Source organism: Salmo salar, chromosome ssa04 (genome assembly GCF_905237065.1).
Source record: "Salmo salar chromosome ssa04, Ssal_v3.1, whole genome shotgun sequence".
NCBI classification, from domain to species: domain Eukaryota; kingdom Metazoa; phylum Chordata; class Actinopteri; order Salmoniformes; family Salmonidae; genus Salmo; species Salmo salar.
Window position 1 is genome coordinate 46,912,874 of NC_059445.1, and position 17,092 is coordinate 46,929,965.

A 17,092-nucleotide genomic window follows, 5' to 3' on the forward strand; every position below is an offset into this window, starting at 1 on the left:
GAGATAGAGATCCTTGATGAAAACCTGACTCCAGAGCACTCAGGACCTCAGACTGGGGCGAAGGTTCACCTTCCAACAGGACAATGACGCTAGGCACACAGTCAAGACAACGCAGGAGTGGCTTTGGGACAAGTCTCTGAATGTCCTTGAGTGGCCCAGCCAGAGCCCGGACTTGAACCCAATCGAACATCTCTGGAGAGACCTGAAAATATCTGTGCAGTGACACTCCCCATCCAACCTGACAGAGCTTGAGAGGATCTGCAGAGAAGAATTGGAAAAACTCCACAAATACAGGTGTGCCAAGCTTGTAGAGTCATACCCAAGAAGACTCGAGGCTGTAATCGCTGCCAAAGGTGCTTCAACAAAGTATTGAGTAAAGGGTCTTAATACTTATGTAACTGTAATATTTAAGTTTTTCATAAAAAACTGTTTTTGCTTTGTCATTACGGGGTATTGTGTGTAGATTGATGAGAGCAAAAAATAACAATTTAATACATTTTTGAATAAGGCTGTAATGTAACAAAATGTGGAAAAAGTCAAGGGGTCTGAATACTTTCCGAATACACTGTATGTGTTGATTTCTAAGACAAACTAAGGTTTGTATCACTCAAAACTAAAGTTGCCAAATAACTCTACATCGAGCATATACAGTATGTTGGGAAAAATATGCCTTGCATTTTATTCAGCTAGGTTCAATTATCTTCTTCTTACTATAAAATCATATAATATAAAAGAATATCACGGGACTTATAAGCATATCTTGTCTGCTAAATGAACAAGCCTACATCCTATTGCATGGCACATAGCCAGATAGCATACAGTAGGCCAACTCATAGTCTGTTCTTCTGAAATACATTTTCTTCACATCATAATGTTTCTTTAGAGCTGACTAAAATAAATAATGTATTTATTGTGATGGTGTATATCAAATCAATTTATTATAAACATTTTTAAAGTAGATGTTCCAAGGGCGCGCATCAGCGGCTTGTATGCGGCTTGTACAGTATGCCTGGAGGCCTGGAGATGCTAAACGTTTTGATGTTAATTAACGGTCAATTACCGTGGGACCAGCGGTCTTTTGCGTGACAATAACCAGCAGACAACATTTCATGACAGCCACAGCCCTAATTCACGTTTCTTTTTTTAATGCAACCTCTCTTGCCAGAAGTAATTATTATAATGTAGCAAGTAAAACATGACACATTGCATTTACAGAAATGTGCAGTATAAAATGACATTCTTGTTTAGAACTCCATGCCACATATTGTATGAAATACTGACAGAACTTGTTTGTATTTACAAAGACGTCTTTGAAGCGGGGCAGTCAGCTGTCCATGGCAATAACAAGCCATGGTATATTAAGGGCCTCGATGATAAAATACCCACCCACACAGACATGCCCTTCACACAGCCTTTGTGCCTTTGACAGGCTGATTACATAGCAAGCACATACAGGTGTAGGATCTTAATTTAAATCATCTGCAGCAACAGGAAATGTGAATTATTATGTGGATTATAATTCATAGACATTTCTGTAGGGGTTGATACATTTTCCGTAATGGAGCCTTTTTAAACCTCATGCATTGCAGGAAAGTTCTGCAATATGGTGATCAAATTAAGATCCTACATCTGTACACACGCCCTCATGTGCACACGCACGCATACATGTGCCCACTTGTACACGCGTACACACACACACACACAAACACACAGCCATTGGGATACCCTGACATATTGTCCTTTACCGTTATTTCTACTTTATACTCATATTGAAAATGTCCCTTTTACTCACATGGTGCTCCCCTCCTCCTCCTCCTCCTCTTCCTCATCCTCTTCAACTTCCTCCTCCTCTTCCTCCTTCTCTTTGTATTAGTCAGACTGTGTCTCATGGCTTTAAGAACATTGAGACAGAACACGGCTCCAAGGCTGCAGCGTTTTATCAATTTGATCACTCTCAGACATCAGCCGGGCAAGGCCAGCGGCCACTGTACCTGACAGGTGACGACAGCCTTACAGCTAGACCGCATCCCCCCCACCATCATCTTATCATAGTCAAATTTACAGCGTATCTGTTGGGTCCCAATGTGTTTCCTCATGTCATTCTGTATCAGAGGATCAACCAAAACATATCCACCAGAGGGGCATGCCCATTTTTTTTTTTAAATATAGATATTTTTGGTTAAATGTTTAGTGGTTGTTTCTCTGTAATACTACTAGCCACCTATCTATTTTATGAAGTTGGCTTTAACTAGCCCAGATAGATTCCCCAGTCTCCCAACTTCATAATTAGCTACCAAGAAGCCATTTCAGGGTATCAATCAAGTTAGAGCAGCTAGCTTGTCTAACTATCTTAGCTGGCATGGCTGCTGGCAAGGTTGGTAGACTTTAGAAAAGCAAGCAATAACTAAATGTACTGAATTACACTCTCATCCCTTTCAGTATTTTACCCAGATTTTAGCAGAGAAGCATATTTTGTTTCTTGAAAAAAAAGAAGGTATGCTTAGATATGCAGAAAAATTAACATAATGATTAAGGCTCTAGATTGCAGGGAAAGGCTGTTTCAGGTGTTGGAGAATTTTGAATTTTTCAAACTTCCAGACGGGGGGCCTAGTCCACCTCAAGACCACCGCCCAGCCATCCTCACGTACTTTGTGCCCCCTCCAATTTTTTGGGGTGCATGACGCCCCTGATATCCACAGGTCCTAATTAGATGCTGAGTTGCAGCAGCCTGGAGTAGAGAGAGGCTGACACAAACTGACCACAGTACGTCTGAAGATCATCAGGACCACCACTATGAATGGGCTATCAGAGCTCACACTCTCACTCTGACCATGAAGAGAAGGCTCTGACTCACTCAGTCAAATGCAGCTCACGTCACTTTTTGTTTCCCCTGCTCACCTCTCACCTCTGCCCATTGCTCTCCTCACTTTGCTCAATTCAACGGCTGTTTTCCACTCACAGTCACAGAGGGGCTGACTGGCTTTTGAGCAGCAGAGCTCTAGACTGAATCACTGGTCTACTCTCAGACAGACCTTTTTTGGTAACACTACTCAACTCGTCTAATGAGGCCAGTTTTATTGCTACTTTAATCAGCACAACAGTTTTCAGCTGTGCTAACATAATTGCAAAAGGGTTTTCTAATGATCAATTAGCCTTTTAAAATTATAAACTTGGATTAGCTAACACAATGTGCCATTGGAACACAGGAGTGATGGTTGCTGATAATGGGCCTCTGTACGCCTATGTAGATATTCCGTTAAAAATAAGCCGTTTCCAGCTACAATAGTCATTTACACCATTAACAATGTCTACACTGTATTTCTGATCAATTTGATCTTATTTTAATGGACAGAAAATTTGCTTTTCTTTAAAAAACAAGGACATTTCTAAGTGACCCCAAACTTTTGAACGGTAGTGTACCTATGCCCACACACTGACCATGACATGTATTCCTGACAGTTTCTGTTATTTGCCAAATAGAGTGAGAGACCCTCAAAACTTCCCAACCACTTTGTTATTGACTATTAGCTTGACTGTCATTACAGTGTAATATGTGTAGCCCCAACACTCTGCATGGAGGTTCCACATATTGATTCCACACTGCAGTTAAAGTCAGCGCCATCGCTGCTGGAGTGCCTGCTGCTCAGGGCTCTACATGTCCTTCAGAGTATCCATCCATCCAACCTCAGCCACATAAAAACCTCCATAACATCTCACTCATGTATGAGTCCCTACGTCCCTTTACAGGAATGCTCTAACACACCATTCTGTGAACATTCACAGTGCCTCGCTGTTTTGCATACACAGAGGCAATGACATTTCCAATCACCCCACTTGGCCCTCACTGGTCCTAACACAGGGTACAGCAGCAGCACTACCAGCAGCACTACTACACCATGCACAAACTGGCTAAGAACGCTGCATCCATCCACTGTTATTGTAGTGAAAATAGGTGACCAGGAAGTGAGTGCACGGAGAGGGAGGTGATGATAGCAGATGCATGTGACCAGCTCTGAGAGGGAGGCTTATCTGTATCTGCCTATGAATATGTTATTACAACTCCAGCCTGCATTGCTTTCACAGGGAATTCTAAATACCAGCGGTTCCCAACCTTTTCCATTCCGGGGACCACAAAATCACAGAAGAAAGCTTGAGGACTACCATTCAGGGAACTGTAATAAATCAATCATTGGAGATGTTTTCATGAAACACGTTTTACCCTTCAATGTGTTGTGTTGTTATTTTAAAGGTCACAATAAAGCTGTTCTTGATTCTGGCTCATGTGTTGCTTATGTTCATTCAGTGTGGTTAATCACTGACTGCACAGTCATGTCTACATAATCAATGCAACAATTCAAACATGGATTATGTGTCAAATTCACTGGCATGGGCCGGGTCAATAGCGTACAAAATGATTACGCTGAGAAATATATACTGACTGTACAAAACATTAGCAACACTTTTTCTTTCCATGAAAGCTTTGATCCATTATTGATGTCACTTGTTAAATCCACTTCAACCAGTGTAGATGAAGGGGAGGAGACAGGTTAAAGAAGGATTTTTAAGCCTTGAGACAAGTGAGACATGGATTGTGTATGTGTGTGTGCCATTCAGAGGGTGAATGGGCAAGACAAAAGGTTTAAGTGCCTTTGAACGGGGTATGGTAGTAGGTGCAGACTCACCGGTTTGAGTGTGTGAAGAACTGCAACGGTGATAGTGTTTTTCACACTCAACAGTTTCCCGTGTGTATCAAGAATGGTACACCACCAAAATGACATCCAGCCAACTTGACACAACTTCGGGAAGCTTCAGAGTCAACATGGGCCAGCATCCCTGTGGAACGCTGGACACCTTGTACAGTCAATGCCCTGACGAATTGAGGCTGTTCTGAGGACAAAAAGGGGTGCAACTCAATATTAGGAGGTGTTCCTAATGTTTTGTACACTCAGTGTAATATCAACAACTTAAGAAAGTAAACATGGTTGGAAAGGGTACTTCCCCTAACACTAGATATTCAGTGTTCATACTTCTACAACCAAGGGCTCTCAGAATTTCTTCAGTAAAACAAAGACTACTAACCTGAACTAACTGATAAGCAACCTGTCATAGCTATATTATATATACATATATACACATATACACACACATATATATATATATATATATATGTGTGTATACATACATACATATATACATATACATATACACACATACATATACACACAGTTGAAGTCGGAAGTTTACATACACTTAGTTTGGAATCATTAAACTTCTGACCCACTAGAATTGTGATCCAGTGAATTATAAGTGAAATAATCTGTCTGTAAACAATTGTTGAAAAAATTACTTGTGTCATGCACAAAGTAGATGTCATAACCGACTTGCCAAAACTAGAGTTTGTTAACAAGAAATTTGTGGAGTGGTTGACAAACGAGTTTTAATGACTCCAACCTTAGTGAATGTAAACCTCTGACTTAAACTGTATATACACTGCTCAAAAAAATAAAGGGAACACTAAAATAACACATCCTAGATCTGAATGAATGAAATAATCTTATTAAATACTTTTTTTTACATAGTTAAATGTGCTGACAACAAAATCACACAAAAATAATCAATGGAAATCCAATTTATCAACCCATGGAGGTCTGGATTTGGAGTCACACTCAAAATTAAAGTGGAAAACCACACTACAGGCGGATCCAACTTTGATGTAATGTCCTTAAAACAAGTCAAAATGAGGCTCAGTAGTGTGTGTGGCCTCCACGTGCCTGTATGACCTCCCTACAACGCCTGGGCAGGCTCCTGATGAGGTGGCGGATGGTCTCCTGAGGGATCTCCTCCCAGACCTGGACTAAAGCATCCGCCAACTCCTGGACAGTCTGTGGTGCAATGTGGCGTTGGTGGATGGAGCGAGACATGATGTCCCTGATGTGCTCAATTGGATTCAGGTGTGGGGAATGGGCGGGCCAGTCAATAGCATCAATGCCTTCCTCTTGCAGGAACTGCTGACACACTCCAGCCACATGAGGTCTAGCATTGTCTTGCATTAGGAGGAACCCAGGGCCAACCGCACCAGCATATGGTCTCACAAGGGGTCTGAGGATCTCATCTCGGTACCTAATGGCAGTCAGGCTACCTCTGGCGAGCACATGGAGGGCTGTGCGGCCCCCCAAAGAAATGCCACCCCACACCATGACCGACCCACCGCCAAACCGGTCATGCTGGAGGATGTTGCAAGCAGCAGAACGTTCTCCACGGCGTCTCCAGACTCTGTCACGTCTGTCACATGTGCTCAGTGTGAACCTGCTTTCATCTGTGAAGAGCACAGGGCACCAGTGGCGAATTTGCCAATCTTGGTGTTCTCTGGCAAATGCCAAACGTCCTGCACGGTGTTGGGCTGTAAGCACAACCCCCACCTGTGGACGTCGGGCCCTCATACCACCCTCATGAAGTCTGTTTCTGACCGTTTGAGCAGACACATGCACATTTGTGGCGGCTGGAGGTCATTTTGCAGGGCTCTGGCAGTGCTTCTCCTGCTCCTCCTTGCACAAAGGCGGAGGTAGAGGTCCTGCTGCTGGGTTGTTGCCCTCCTACAGCCTCCTCCACGTCTCCTGATGTACTGGCCTGTCTCCTGGTAGCGCCTCCATGCTCTGGACACTACGCTGACAGACACAGCAAACCTTCTTGCCACAGCTCGCATTGATGTGCCATCCTGGATGAGCTGCACTACCTGAGCCACTTGTGTGGGTTGTAGACTCCGTCTCATGCTACCACTAGAGTGAAAGCACCGCCAGCATTCAAAAGTGACCAAAACGTCAGCCAGGAAGCATAGGAACTGAGAAGTGGTCTGTGGTCACCACCTGCAGAACCACTCCTTTATTGGGGGTGTCTTGCTAATTGCCTATAATTTCCACCTGTTGTCTATTCCATTTGCACAACAGCATGTGAAATTTATTGTCAATCAGTGTTGCTTCCTAAGTGGACAGTTTGATTTCACAGAAGTGTGATTGACTTGGAGTTACATTGTGTTGTTTAAGTGTTCCCTTTATTTTTATGAGCAGTGTATATACAAGTGTATTTTTTTGCCTGTTTTGCATGATATTTTGGCTTTAATGTGTCACATATCAGTTTGCAAACAATGTAAAAAAAAATCCTTCAGTTAATAAAGCCACATACAAACATGGTCTCCTTTTTGCTTTCTTGAGTAAGATAGCTCCAAAATGGAGGTGTTTCAGCCTAGCTCAGTGCTTTCTGTGGTGGTGGGGCAGCCAGCGGAAAATACAGAGCGTAAGGGTTGGTAATGTTCTCTAGTAGCGCCGTGATTGGCTCAGTGTTCTGTCACTCATTTGGACACTACGTCACCGCACAATCTACAGGGAGAGCTCAAAAATTCAAGCCCCTTGGGTGCTGCCATAGATTTAAATTAAAAGTGACCTACCAAGAAGGCTCAAGGTCATTGGCCACAGATAAAATTATGTCAAATCACATTATATCTACCATAGCTTTGATTGGACTGATCATATCAACATCATACTTTGAAAATCTTAGCTAGCAAGTTAGACGAGCAGTCATCATCATGAATCAAGTCTACAATCTACTGGCAAATCCTTTTCAATCCTTGTCATGTGAAGAGAAATGATAGATAAAAACCTGCTCATCAGCCATTGGACATAAACATTACACAACCAGTTGGAAAAAGATAATTCAACAATGAGTGGTTTGGAAGGAATCAGTGGCTAACTGCAAGCTTTGCAAAGCAATCACTAGCCAGTGGAGAGGGTGTGTGGTCAAAGTCTGGGTTTAGGGGTCTCTTTTCCAAGCTTAAAAGGATATACATTCACTCACAACACACCATGGGCCAGAAAAGGTTCAATACATTGGCCATGCTGTCAATCCAGCATGAGTTCTGTCGCGTTCTAATCAACTGGAAACTCGGAACTGGGAATTCTCCCAATTCATTGAATTCAAGACAACTTGGGGGAAAAAACAAGCTCCAACTCGGAATTCCAAGTCAGGAACTCGGGCCTCTTTCTAGAGCTCTGACCTGAAGATCAAGGGACTTGAACAGGAAGGTGAAGTGGCGGTCCTTCTTGTGGGCAAATTTCGTCATCACAGTCTGCCATTCTCTGGATTTATGGTGCTTTCAAGACAACAAGGTAGAATCATGGTGAAGTGGCGGTCCTTCATGATTCTACCTTGTTGTCAAGGTGAGTCCAAAAATTGGAAAAATGCTGCTGCATAAATGATGTAAAATGCCAGGAAGATATGTATTCTGTAAATAAGTAATACTAAGTGTATGTCGTGTAGTAAGCTGTTAGTAGCCCATATACCTCACCCTAATAATTTGGTCCCTTTCCCCCTCATAACTTAGACTACTGTTCTGACTTGGTGGTGCACATGTAGCCTGTTTTAGAGAAATGTCATCATCGAATATTGTAAGAGCTTTCTTTGTCTGCTTATATGCCCCCTTTATTTATCCTACGGTTCTGACTTGGTGTACAGTACAGGAAGAATACTGTAAGAATGTCCCATGTGTCACTGTACATTTCAAAAGTGCTAAACAAATAGTTGTATTGGCCATGTTCGTTCTAGCTCGCTCATTAATGTCTTAATCGAAATTATGGATTGCCTTTTATCTGCTCATCATCCCCTTATGCCATAGTTTGTACCTCTCAATTGTCAGTAGAAAACACATTTGTTTAAGCAAGTCAGCTATATCAGCCATGTTGTTTTTTAACCTGTTAGGGCTAGGGGGCAGTATTGACACGGCCGGATAAAAAACGTACCCGATTTAATCTGGTTACTACTCCTGCCCAGTAACTAGAATATGCATATAATTATTGGCTTTGGATAGAAAACACCCTAAAGTTTCTAAAACTGTTTGAATGGTGTCTGTGAGTATAACAGAACTCAAATGGCAGGCCAAAACCTGAGAAGATTCCATGCAGGAAGTGGCCTGTCTGAGAAGTTGTGTTTCATCTTGGCTCTTTTTATTGAAGACTGAGGATCTTTGCTCTAACGTGACACTTCCTACGGCTCCCATAGGCTCTCAGAGCCCGGGAAAAAGCTGAACGATATCGAGGCAGCCTCTGGCTGAAACACATTATCGCTTTTGGCAAGTGGCCGATCAGAGTACTATGGGCTTAGGCGCGTGCCCGAGTCGACCGAATGCTTTATTTTCTTTCGTCTGTTTACCTAAAACGCAGATTCCCGGTTGGAATATTATCGCTTTTTTGAGAAAAATGGCATAAAAATTGATTTTAAACAGCGGTTTGAAAAATTGAAGTTTTTGCATTTTTGAGGAATTTGAATAACGCGCCACGGGATTACACTGGCTGTTGAGTAGGTGGCGTCCCACCTAGCCCATAGAGGTTAAAAGGCAGTAAATGAGGCTGAATGAACTGTTTCGCTGTCAGACAAGGCTCCGATGTTAGCCAGGTGTTGCGGTGATAAGGATTCACATAAAGAAAGATCTGCTGTTGGGACTCTGCTATTGGGACAGCTTTATGTAGGCCCTAACAGTTTGTAGGCACCACTTGTCACCGTTATAATGCAATGAATGTATTGTTTAGTGTTGTGTAGTGCCTTTGCTGGCATGAATAAAAACAATTTGGGCGGGGCGTTTGCCCCACCAAGATTTACATGCTAAAATCGCCACTGCTGATAAGCAAGATAAACCTCTAGCCCTTCATCCTGCTCTCTTTCCTGACAAACTAACTCCTCCAGAGGTGCAGCTTCCTCATTATCTCCTTTACCAATTAGAGTGAGTACAGGCTGGGCCAGTCAGCCCTACCCTGCTGGGAGCACATGCCTTCACATAGGTAGGCAAGATGCAGAGATGTATATCAGTGTACACTTCAATTAATTGGAGTTAATTGATATTGTTGGATGCTGTACATGTCAATGTATTGGATTTCAGTTGTTTGGATTTAGATTGTGTGAAGAAAATGCATTTTTGTGTGCTTTGGAATGTATGTGATTTGCATTAGTACATTTGCCAACATACTGTACTGAATGGGTCTTAATATGCAGTTAGTTTTAATACTAGTGTGATCTATTCCATAACTCCAATCAGGGGCGAAACTCTGATATAAACTTTGGAGGGGACAATTACATGAAATTTTCTCAAGAGCAATTCCTGGGGGGGACACCAAAAGTAGTGCTGTAACACATAGCCTACATTGTAATATGGTAAATGTATATTGAGGAACCAAAGAAATAAGGTGTTTGCCGTACTCCTAACTACCGGTACCCAAAACTACACAACTAATCACAACAGCAATACCATTGCCTTTAACACATCTTAGTTCAGTCACCAGTTTAAGTTGAGAGTGGGGGTATCCATGGCATTTTCCAATTATGTTCCTATTTTACAAGTCAAAAAAATTGAGAACCTTTCATAATGTTGCCAAACAAAGACTCAACAAACTTACCTGAGACTCCCCGTCTCTGCCAGTCTGTCCCTGCATATCTGTCCCCAACTCTGCTGTCTGTGTGCCATCTGTTGCCTGCTCTGCCTAATGACATCATTGTGAAACATTTCCATTAGAATTTCATTTCTTTCTTATGAACATTTTATCAACTAGTCTTTGAGATATTAGGCTACTAGGGTTCTTACTATGCGTTTTGGTGTATTGAAAAATACTCTGATGTCCGTCTTTTATTTTTCTGCCATTTTTCTACCTGGCTGGCTGGCTGGCTACACACACAGTGTGTAGGTTATTTACAGTAGGAGATGGGCTTCTATCATCTTCAATCATTCTATTTGGGCTTCGATCTAAAAGGTAGCTAGCAAATGTGAAACGGATTAAAATGACAAGAGTTGACAGCTGTATGAGTTCACCATTTACACAACATATGCTGCAACCTTTTGTAATTTTAATAGTTTGTTTCATATTGGCTGGCTTCCAACAATAGCTGAATTTGCAAAGCTAGCGAGCACCAATTCAGTTTCAGTGGTGTTTGCTATAATCTTTGCTACCCGGGTTAAATAAAGGTGAAATAAAATAAATAAATAAAAGTTCACTTGCGACAATTTAGCTTTTGCAACGAGACCATTAAATATATTTAAGACAATGGTAGAAGAGAGTGTAGTTCTGTTCAGTTTGGATTTCAGTTTATCGCTAACCTTAACACAGGGACTTTGAAGCACTAACTTACATCATCTGCATGCTGACTCCATCTTTGACGACGCCACATAAATGGAATAGGTACTAGCTAGCTTAATAGTTAATATTTGCGCGCTAGCTCTGCATATTCAGCTAGTGTGTGTGCGCGATTGACTGGATTAACCTCACGTCAGTTACGTGCATTGAGTGCCTTTCAGACAGAAGATACGACCTCTCTGTTACCGAGCAAGCTAAGGAACTGGCAGTGGATCAAACCATTGTGAGGCAAAGGGTGGGGGGGTTGCAATCTTTTGAAACTTAAAAACGCACTATTAAGTGTCTATAATCAGCACAATTGCTTTCATTGCGTATTATTAATATTATTTAAATTACATAGTTATGTTTCAGTGATATTGGGGGGGACAAATCATATTTTTCCCAGGATGGGGGGGTCGTGTCCCCCCCGTCCCCCCCGGGATTTCCGCCCCTGACTCCAATTATAGTCATCAAATCACAAGTGATATTTGTTTGCCAATTGCGGTCTCATCATTTCCACAAAATGATTCTAGAGCAACACATGCCATGCCAAACACTTCTTCATGCCTGGACACAAACATCCATAATCACTCTGTCAAAGGACTACAACACAGATGGAGCAGACACAGGAGCCAAACACACACATGCTGCTCATGGAAGGAAAGAGGAGACTAAACTTTAAAACACATCAGGTAGATTCATGGTGCCTTGTATTAAATACAGTAATAATAGACTGATTTTTGTTTCATTTAGGGATCCGCCCCTTTTTTTCAATTTTCGCCTAAAATGACATACCCACATCCAACTGCTGTAGCTCAGGACCTGAAGCAAGGATATGCATATTCTTGATACCATTTGAAAGGAAACACATTGAAGTTTGTGTAAATGTGAAATGAATATAAGAGAATATAAGACATTAGATCTGGTAAAAGATAATACAAAGAAAAAAACAACCATTATTTTGTATATTTTTTGTACCATCATCCTTGAAATGCAAGAGAAATTCCATAATGAATTATTCCAGCCCAGGTGCAATTTAGATATTGACCACTAGATGGCAGCAGTGTATGTGCAACGTTTTAGACTGATCCAATGAACCATTGCATATCTGATAAAAATAATGTATCAAGACTGCCCAAATGTGCCTAATTGGTTTATTAATGCATTTTAAGTTTGTAATTGTGCACTCTCCTCAAACAATAGGATGGTATTATTTCACTGTAATAGCTACTGTAAATTGGACAGTGCATTTAGACTAACAAGAATTTAAGCTTTCTGCCCACATCAGATATATTTTTTTTTAAATATTTTTTTATTTATTTTTTTGTCATTTAGCAGACGCTCTTATCCAGAGCGACTTACGGTAGTGAATGCATACATTTCATTTCATGCATTTCATTTGTTTTTTTTTCCCTGTGGGAATCGAACCCACAACCCTGGCGTTGCAAACACCATGATCTACCAACTTAGCCACAGGGAAGCTATATATATATATGTCTATGTCCTGGGAAATGTTCATGTTACTTACAACCTCATGCTAATCACATTAGCCTATGTTAGCTTAACCGTCCTGTGGGGGGGACACCAATCCTGTAGAGGTTAAAACAATATTTAGAAGAGGCATTTTAAGAATTCCTCCAGTACAGTATGTCCCTGTCTCAATAAGCTCAACTCCAGTAACCAAACCATGTCCTCATGCTATGCAATGCTGACTGCGTAAAAGACCAAAAAAACTGAGTAGATAGCGAATCGTGATCTCTGTACAGCAACAGTGTCAGACATAGAGAGACACCTGATCCCTGGAGTCACTTCCACTAGCTGACAGAATGGACACCTGACACATCAGGCACAGCCAGATTCAGCCAGGCAGACCCAATGCTGGTAATAAAAAAAACAGGCAGGCCCAGGCACATCCATTATTCATCAGCCTTCAGTTATTCATCAGACACAGACAAATATTAACCTGTGTGCAAGCAAGGGGGGACATGAATATTCAACAGGCAGGGCTTATATTTAGACATGACCAGAAATAAATAGTGTGACTTGTAAATATAAGGTAATTAAGTCACTTTTGGTTGGTTGAGCTGGAGCTCTCATCATCATGTTTAATAACACATGGGGACATGGATTAACAATTACATTTCCCTCGTATGCATACGCCCTGGTTTGGATTTCCACTACAGTATCTATAGGAGCTGTTATATATAATATATGTATGTTTATTCCACGTGACTACTATATACATTTTAGAACCGTGATTTGTTTTTCTTCAGTCTAAAGTGAGCTGTGTCAATTATTACTCAGAATCAACTGTATGAGCCCCAACAACAAATCAAATGACTGAATAATGATTTCTATTTGATTACAGGCTAGTATAGGACTTCCCAGGGACATAGGTTATGTGCAGGGACAAAACTAATCTGGAGCTATACCACTGAATAAATAATCTGGGAATGGAAACATGGTTATTGGTTTATATATTATATATCGTAGAAATAGGTTTAGCTGAGCATGTAGAACGCATTGAGGTTGACATGCAGCACACAGGAAAATAGATTGAAGACAATGTTTATAGCCCCTGAAATGCATACAGTGTTGAGCGGTTATCTGGGACAAAACCCTGACTCAGTATATTTCATAGAGCTACCCTTTAAACTGCATTGTTTCAGAAGGTGAGGTAATACCCACAGAGTGGGAGGGTGAGCAGGCGTACTACCAGCCTGGATAAAATGCTCTCAAGGAGTCAAATTTCAGCCAGCAGATGGTGATTTTGGAGGAGCAGCAGGGTGCCTCAGCTCTTTAAAGGTCCAATGCAACTGTTTGTGTCTCAATATCAAATCATTTCTGGGTAACAATTGAATACCTTGGTGTGATTTTTTTTCAGATTAAAATTGTCAAAAAGAAACAAATATAGCTTCTTAGCAAAGAGCAATTTCTCAAGGGAGAAATTTGCTAGGACTCTCTAGGAGTGGTCTGAGTGGGGAGGAGAACTCTGAAAACTAGCTGTTATTGGCAGTTTGGAACTCTCTTTCTAATTGGTCTATTAACTAATTTACTACCTGGTGATGTCACCAGGTAGGCCAAAACTCCATCCCACCAAAACAGGCTGACACTTCAGGAGGTCTTTTCAAAACAGCTCTTACAGTAAAAGGGCATTATCATCATTTTCACAATTTCACAGTATTATTCCAACCTCATAGTGTGGAAATATATATAAAACACAGGCCAATCACGTTTTTGAAAGCACTGGGCCTTTAAGCTTGGAGTGTGTGTGCTAGTACGTATGTGTGTGATTGATGATTGAGCCAATGTGTGCAAACCCTGCAGTTTGCACAGGGGAACAACAACAACACTACAACCAAAGCGTCTAGTAATGTCCCATGAATAAAACAAAATGCATCTGCATGCCGACACTTCTGTATCACCTGTTTGTGTTGTAATTAGACTGGGGCATTTGGAATGCATCTATTTTGTTCTGGTGCGCGATGCACTATGTATTTCTTCATTTGTGTGATGACTGCAAATGTGTTGGGCGCAAATCTCAACGTGTTGATGATCATTAACATGCTGACCTGGTCTGTTGTGTCTTTAATGCTGTGAGAGTGGTGATTGCAAGTGCGTGAAGCAAATAGAGCTGTGTATGTAGGCCTATTTATATGGAAAATAATCTGCCCTTTTGACTTAAAATCATTGTGACATTCTAGCACTGGGTGGGAAATAACATCTCACTGTTTTGAAGATTGAAGAGAATCACAGTCGTCGTCATTTTGTCTCTTGATAAATCAGTTGTGTCAGACAGAGACGGCCTCTAAAAGGAGCCATCACTACATAATAGCTCAAATTAGTTATTCACAAAGACAACATCAATGTTCATGGTGTCATAACATATTCTAAAACTATTCTTTATGTTCTGACAGATTCTTCTTCTTCAGATGAATCCAGTCAAATCCATATGTTCTATGATCTTCTATATTCAGTATCACCATCATATCATCCCTAACAGTTGAGCCCTACAGACCAAGAACCATATGTGCCTTTTACATTTTCAGATTAGTCATGTTTTCAAATGTCATTATCTGCTGACTGTAACGTCAAGAGTTGTGTACAGACATCGAAGTAGACAGTAGAGCAGGTATCATCAACTAGATTGAGCTGTGGGATGATTTTTATCTTGAGCGGACGGTCGGGGTGCCGGAACATAATTAAAAATAATTTGTAGACTGTAAATTTACGGCAAGAAGCCCAAACAGATATAATATTTGATCATAATAATTTCAAATCTTGCTTAAATTTTTTTTAATCATGTGTCTCTCTATTATAAGTGGGAATACTTAGGAACAGATTTCCTAAATTAAAAATGAATTGCTCAGAAAACTTGGGGGGCCAAATAAAATCACCCTAGGGCCACATTCAGCCCAAAGGCCGCCAGTTGGAGAACCCTGCAGTAGAGGTTGTGTCCAAATAATTTTGATTGTTTATACAAAATGCAACTAAATCAGCAGTTCAAAATAATAAACAATTGAGATATATGGTTGTTTGTCAAAAAGGCTCAGTTGTGTAAATGACCCTCTATTACCCAAAGTGTGCTGTGGTGCAAAGGTTCAGCAGTAGCCAGTCTGACAGGCTGATTTGTAAATAATCAAAGAACTTTGGCCAAAGGTCCATGGAGTTGGAGAGGTACATTAGGTGAATAGAGAGGTGTGCACTTTACAGAGCAGTGCTGTGTGTTGTACTACACTACCAGGTCTCAGAGACAATGTCCAACCAGCAGGATTACGACTGTATCGTTGTAGGAGCAAGGATACAAGGCTCCTTCACCGCCTATCACCTGGCTAAAAACAACAAGAGAACTCTTCTACTGGAGCAGGTGTGTAACTAATTCATTATCCATATCCACCCAGTGACTACAGTTTTGTAGTTGTTTCTGCAAGTGAATTAGTGTATTGAGCCTTCAATCGGAGTGCATCTTTGAAGTCAAGCCAAACAAGACAAGAAGTTTGATGGAGCTAAAAGGGAGACATCCGCAGAGAATGAACCCACGTACAACACAAGTTGTGGATAGCCAAAAAATGAAAGAGGAAGGTTATGTTCAATGGAGGCCACATTCACCTGCAATAACAGTCAACCTTCACTGCAGAAGGTGTGCACATGTGTTAAATAAAATGAATGATCATTTGCAAGACAATAACACACTGAATACCTTTTTTTGCACTAGTTTAATTCATTTAAATCAAAATAGTTTATTGAGTTGTATTCATGTCTGTGGCCTAATATTTAAACTCAATGTAGTGTGTACACATCTAACATAGCTCAACTGACAGTAACATACAGTAACATACAGTAAGAATAAAATACTTGTCATTGCAGGATAAGCACAAAGCTACAAAACAATATCAGTTCATCAGTGATACCTTTTCCTCATCACTGGCCATTGAGCACCACAGACTACAATAAGAATCATACACTGCAATATAGAGCCATAAGGACATTATGCTGTGTCATTCTTCAGTTCCTCCTTTCCCACTCCCGGGGGAGTTCCCATGGCAAGACCAGGATCATCAGGAAGGCTTATGAACATGACTTTTACACCCACATGATGGAGGAATGCTACCTGCTCTGGGCTAAACTGGAGGCTGAGGCTAATGTCACACTGCTCAGGTACGCTGCTACTTTATCTTAATCATTATACTGTTATGCCTAGTGTGCCCTGAACTGAGCCTGGACTAGTTTCACTCACTATGTTTATTTAGATTAATAGATATGACAGGAAAGCATTCAATTATGCCACTGTGAGCCGGTTCTCATTGGCTTAGACAAACCAAAGCTGATAGGACACCTTTCAAGCTCACTGACCTATCAGGGATCTGGTGAAGCTATGTTAGTGTGGGAGTGAAATGACACGCTACAAAACCAGCAAGAAAAACAATGACTTCCAAACTGCATTT

At 41.1% G+C, this 17,092-nt stretch overlaps 1 pseudogene; it reads left to right on the forward strand.

The window, feature by feature from the left end:
- Positions 1-15,872: 15,872 nt before the first annotated feature.
- The window catches only part of LOC106603278 (peroxisomal sarcosine oxidase-like), a 46,674-nt pseudogene continuing 45,454 nt past the window's right edge, over positions 15,873-17,092 (forward strand).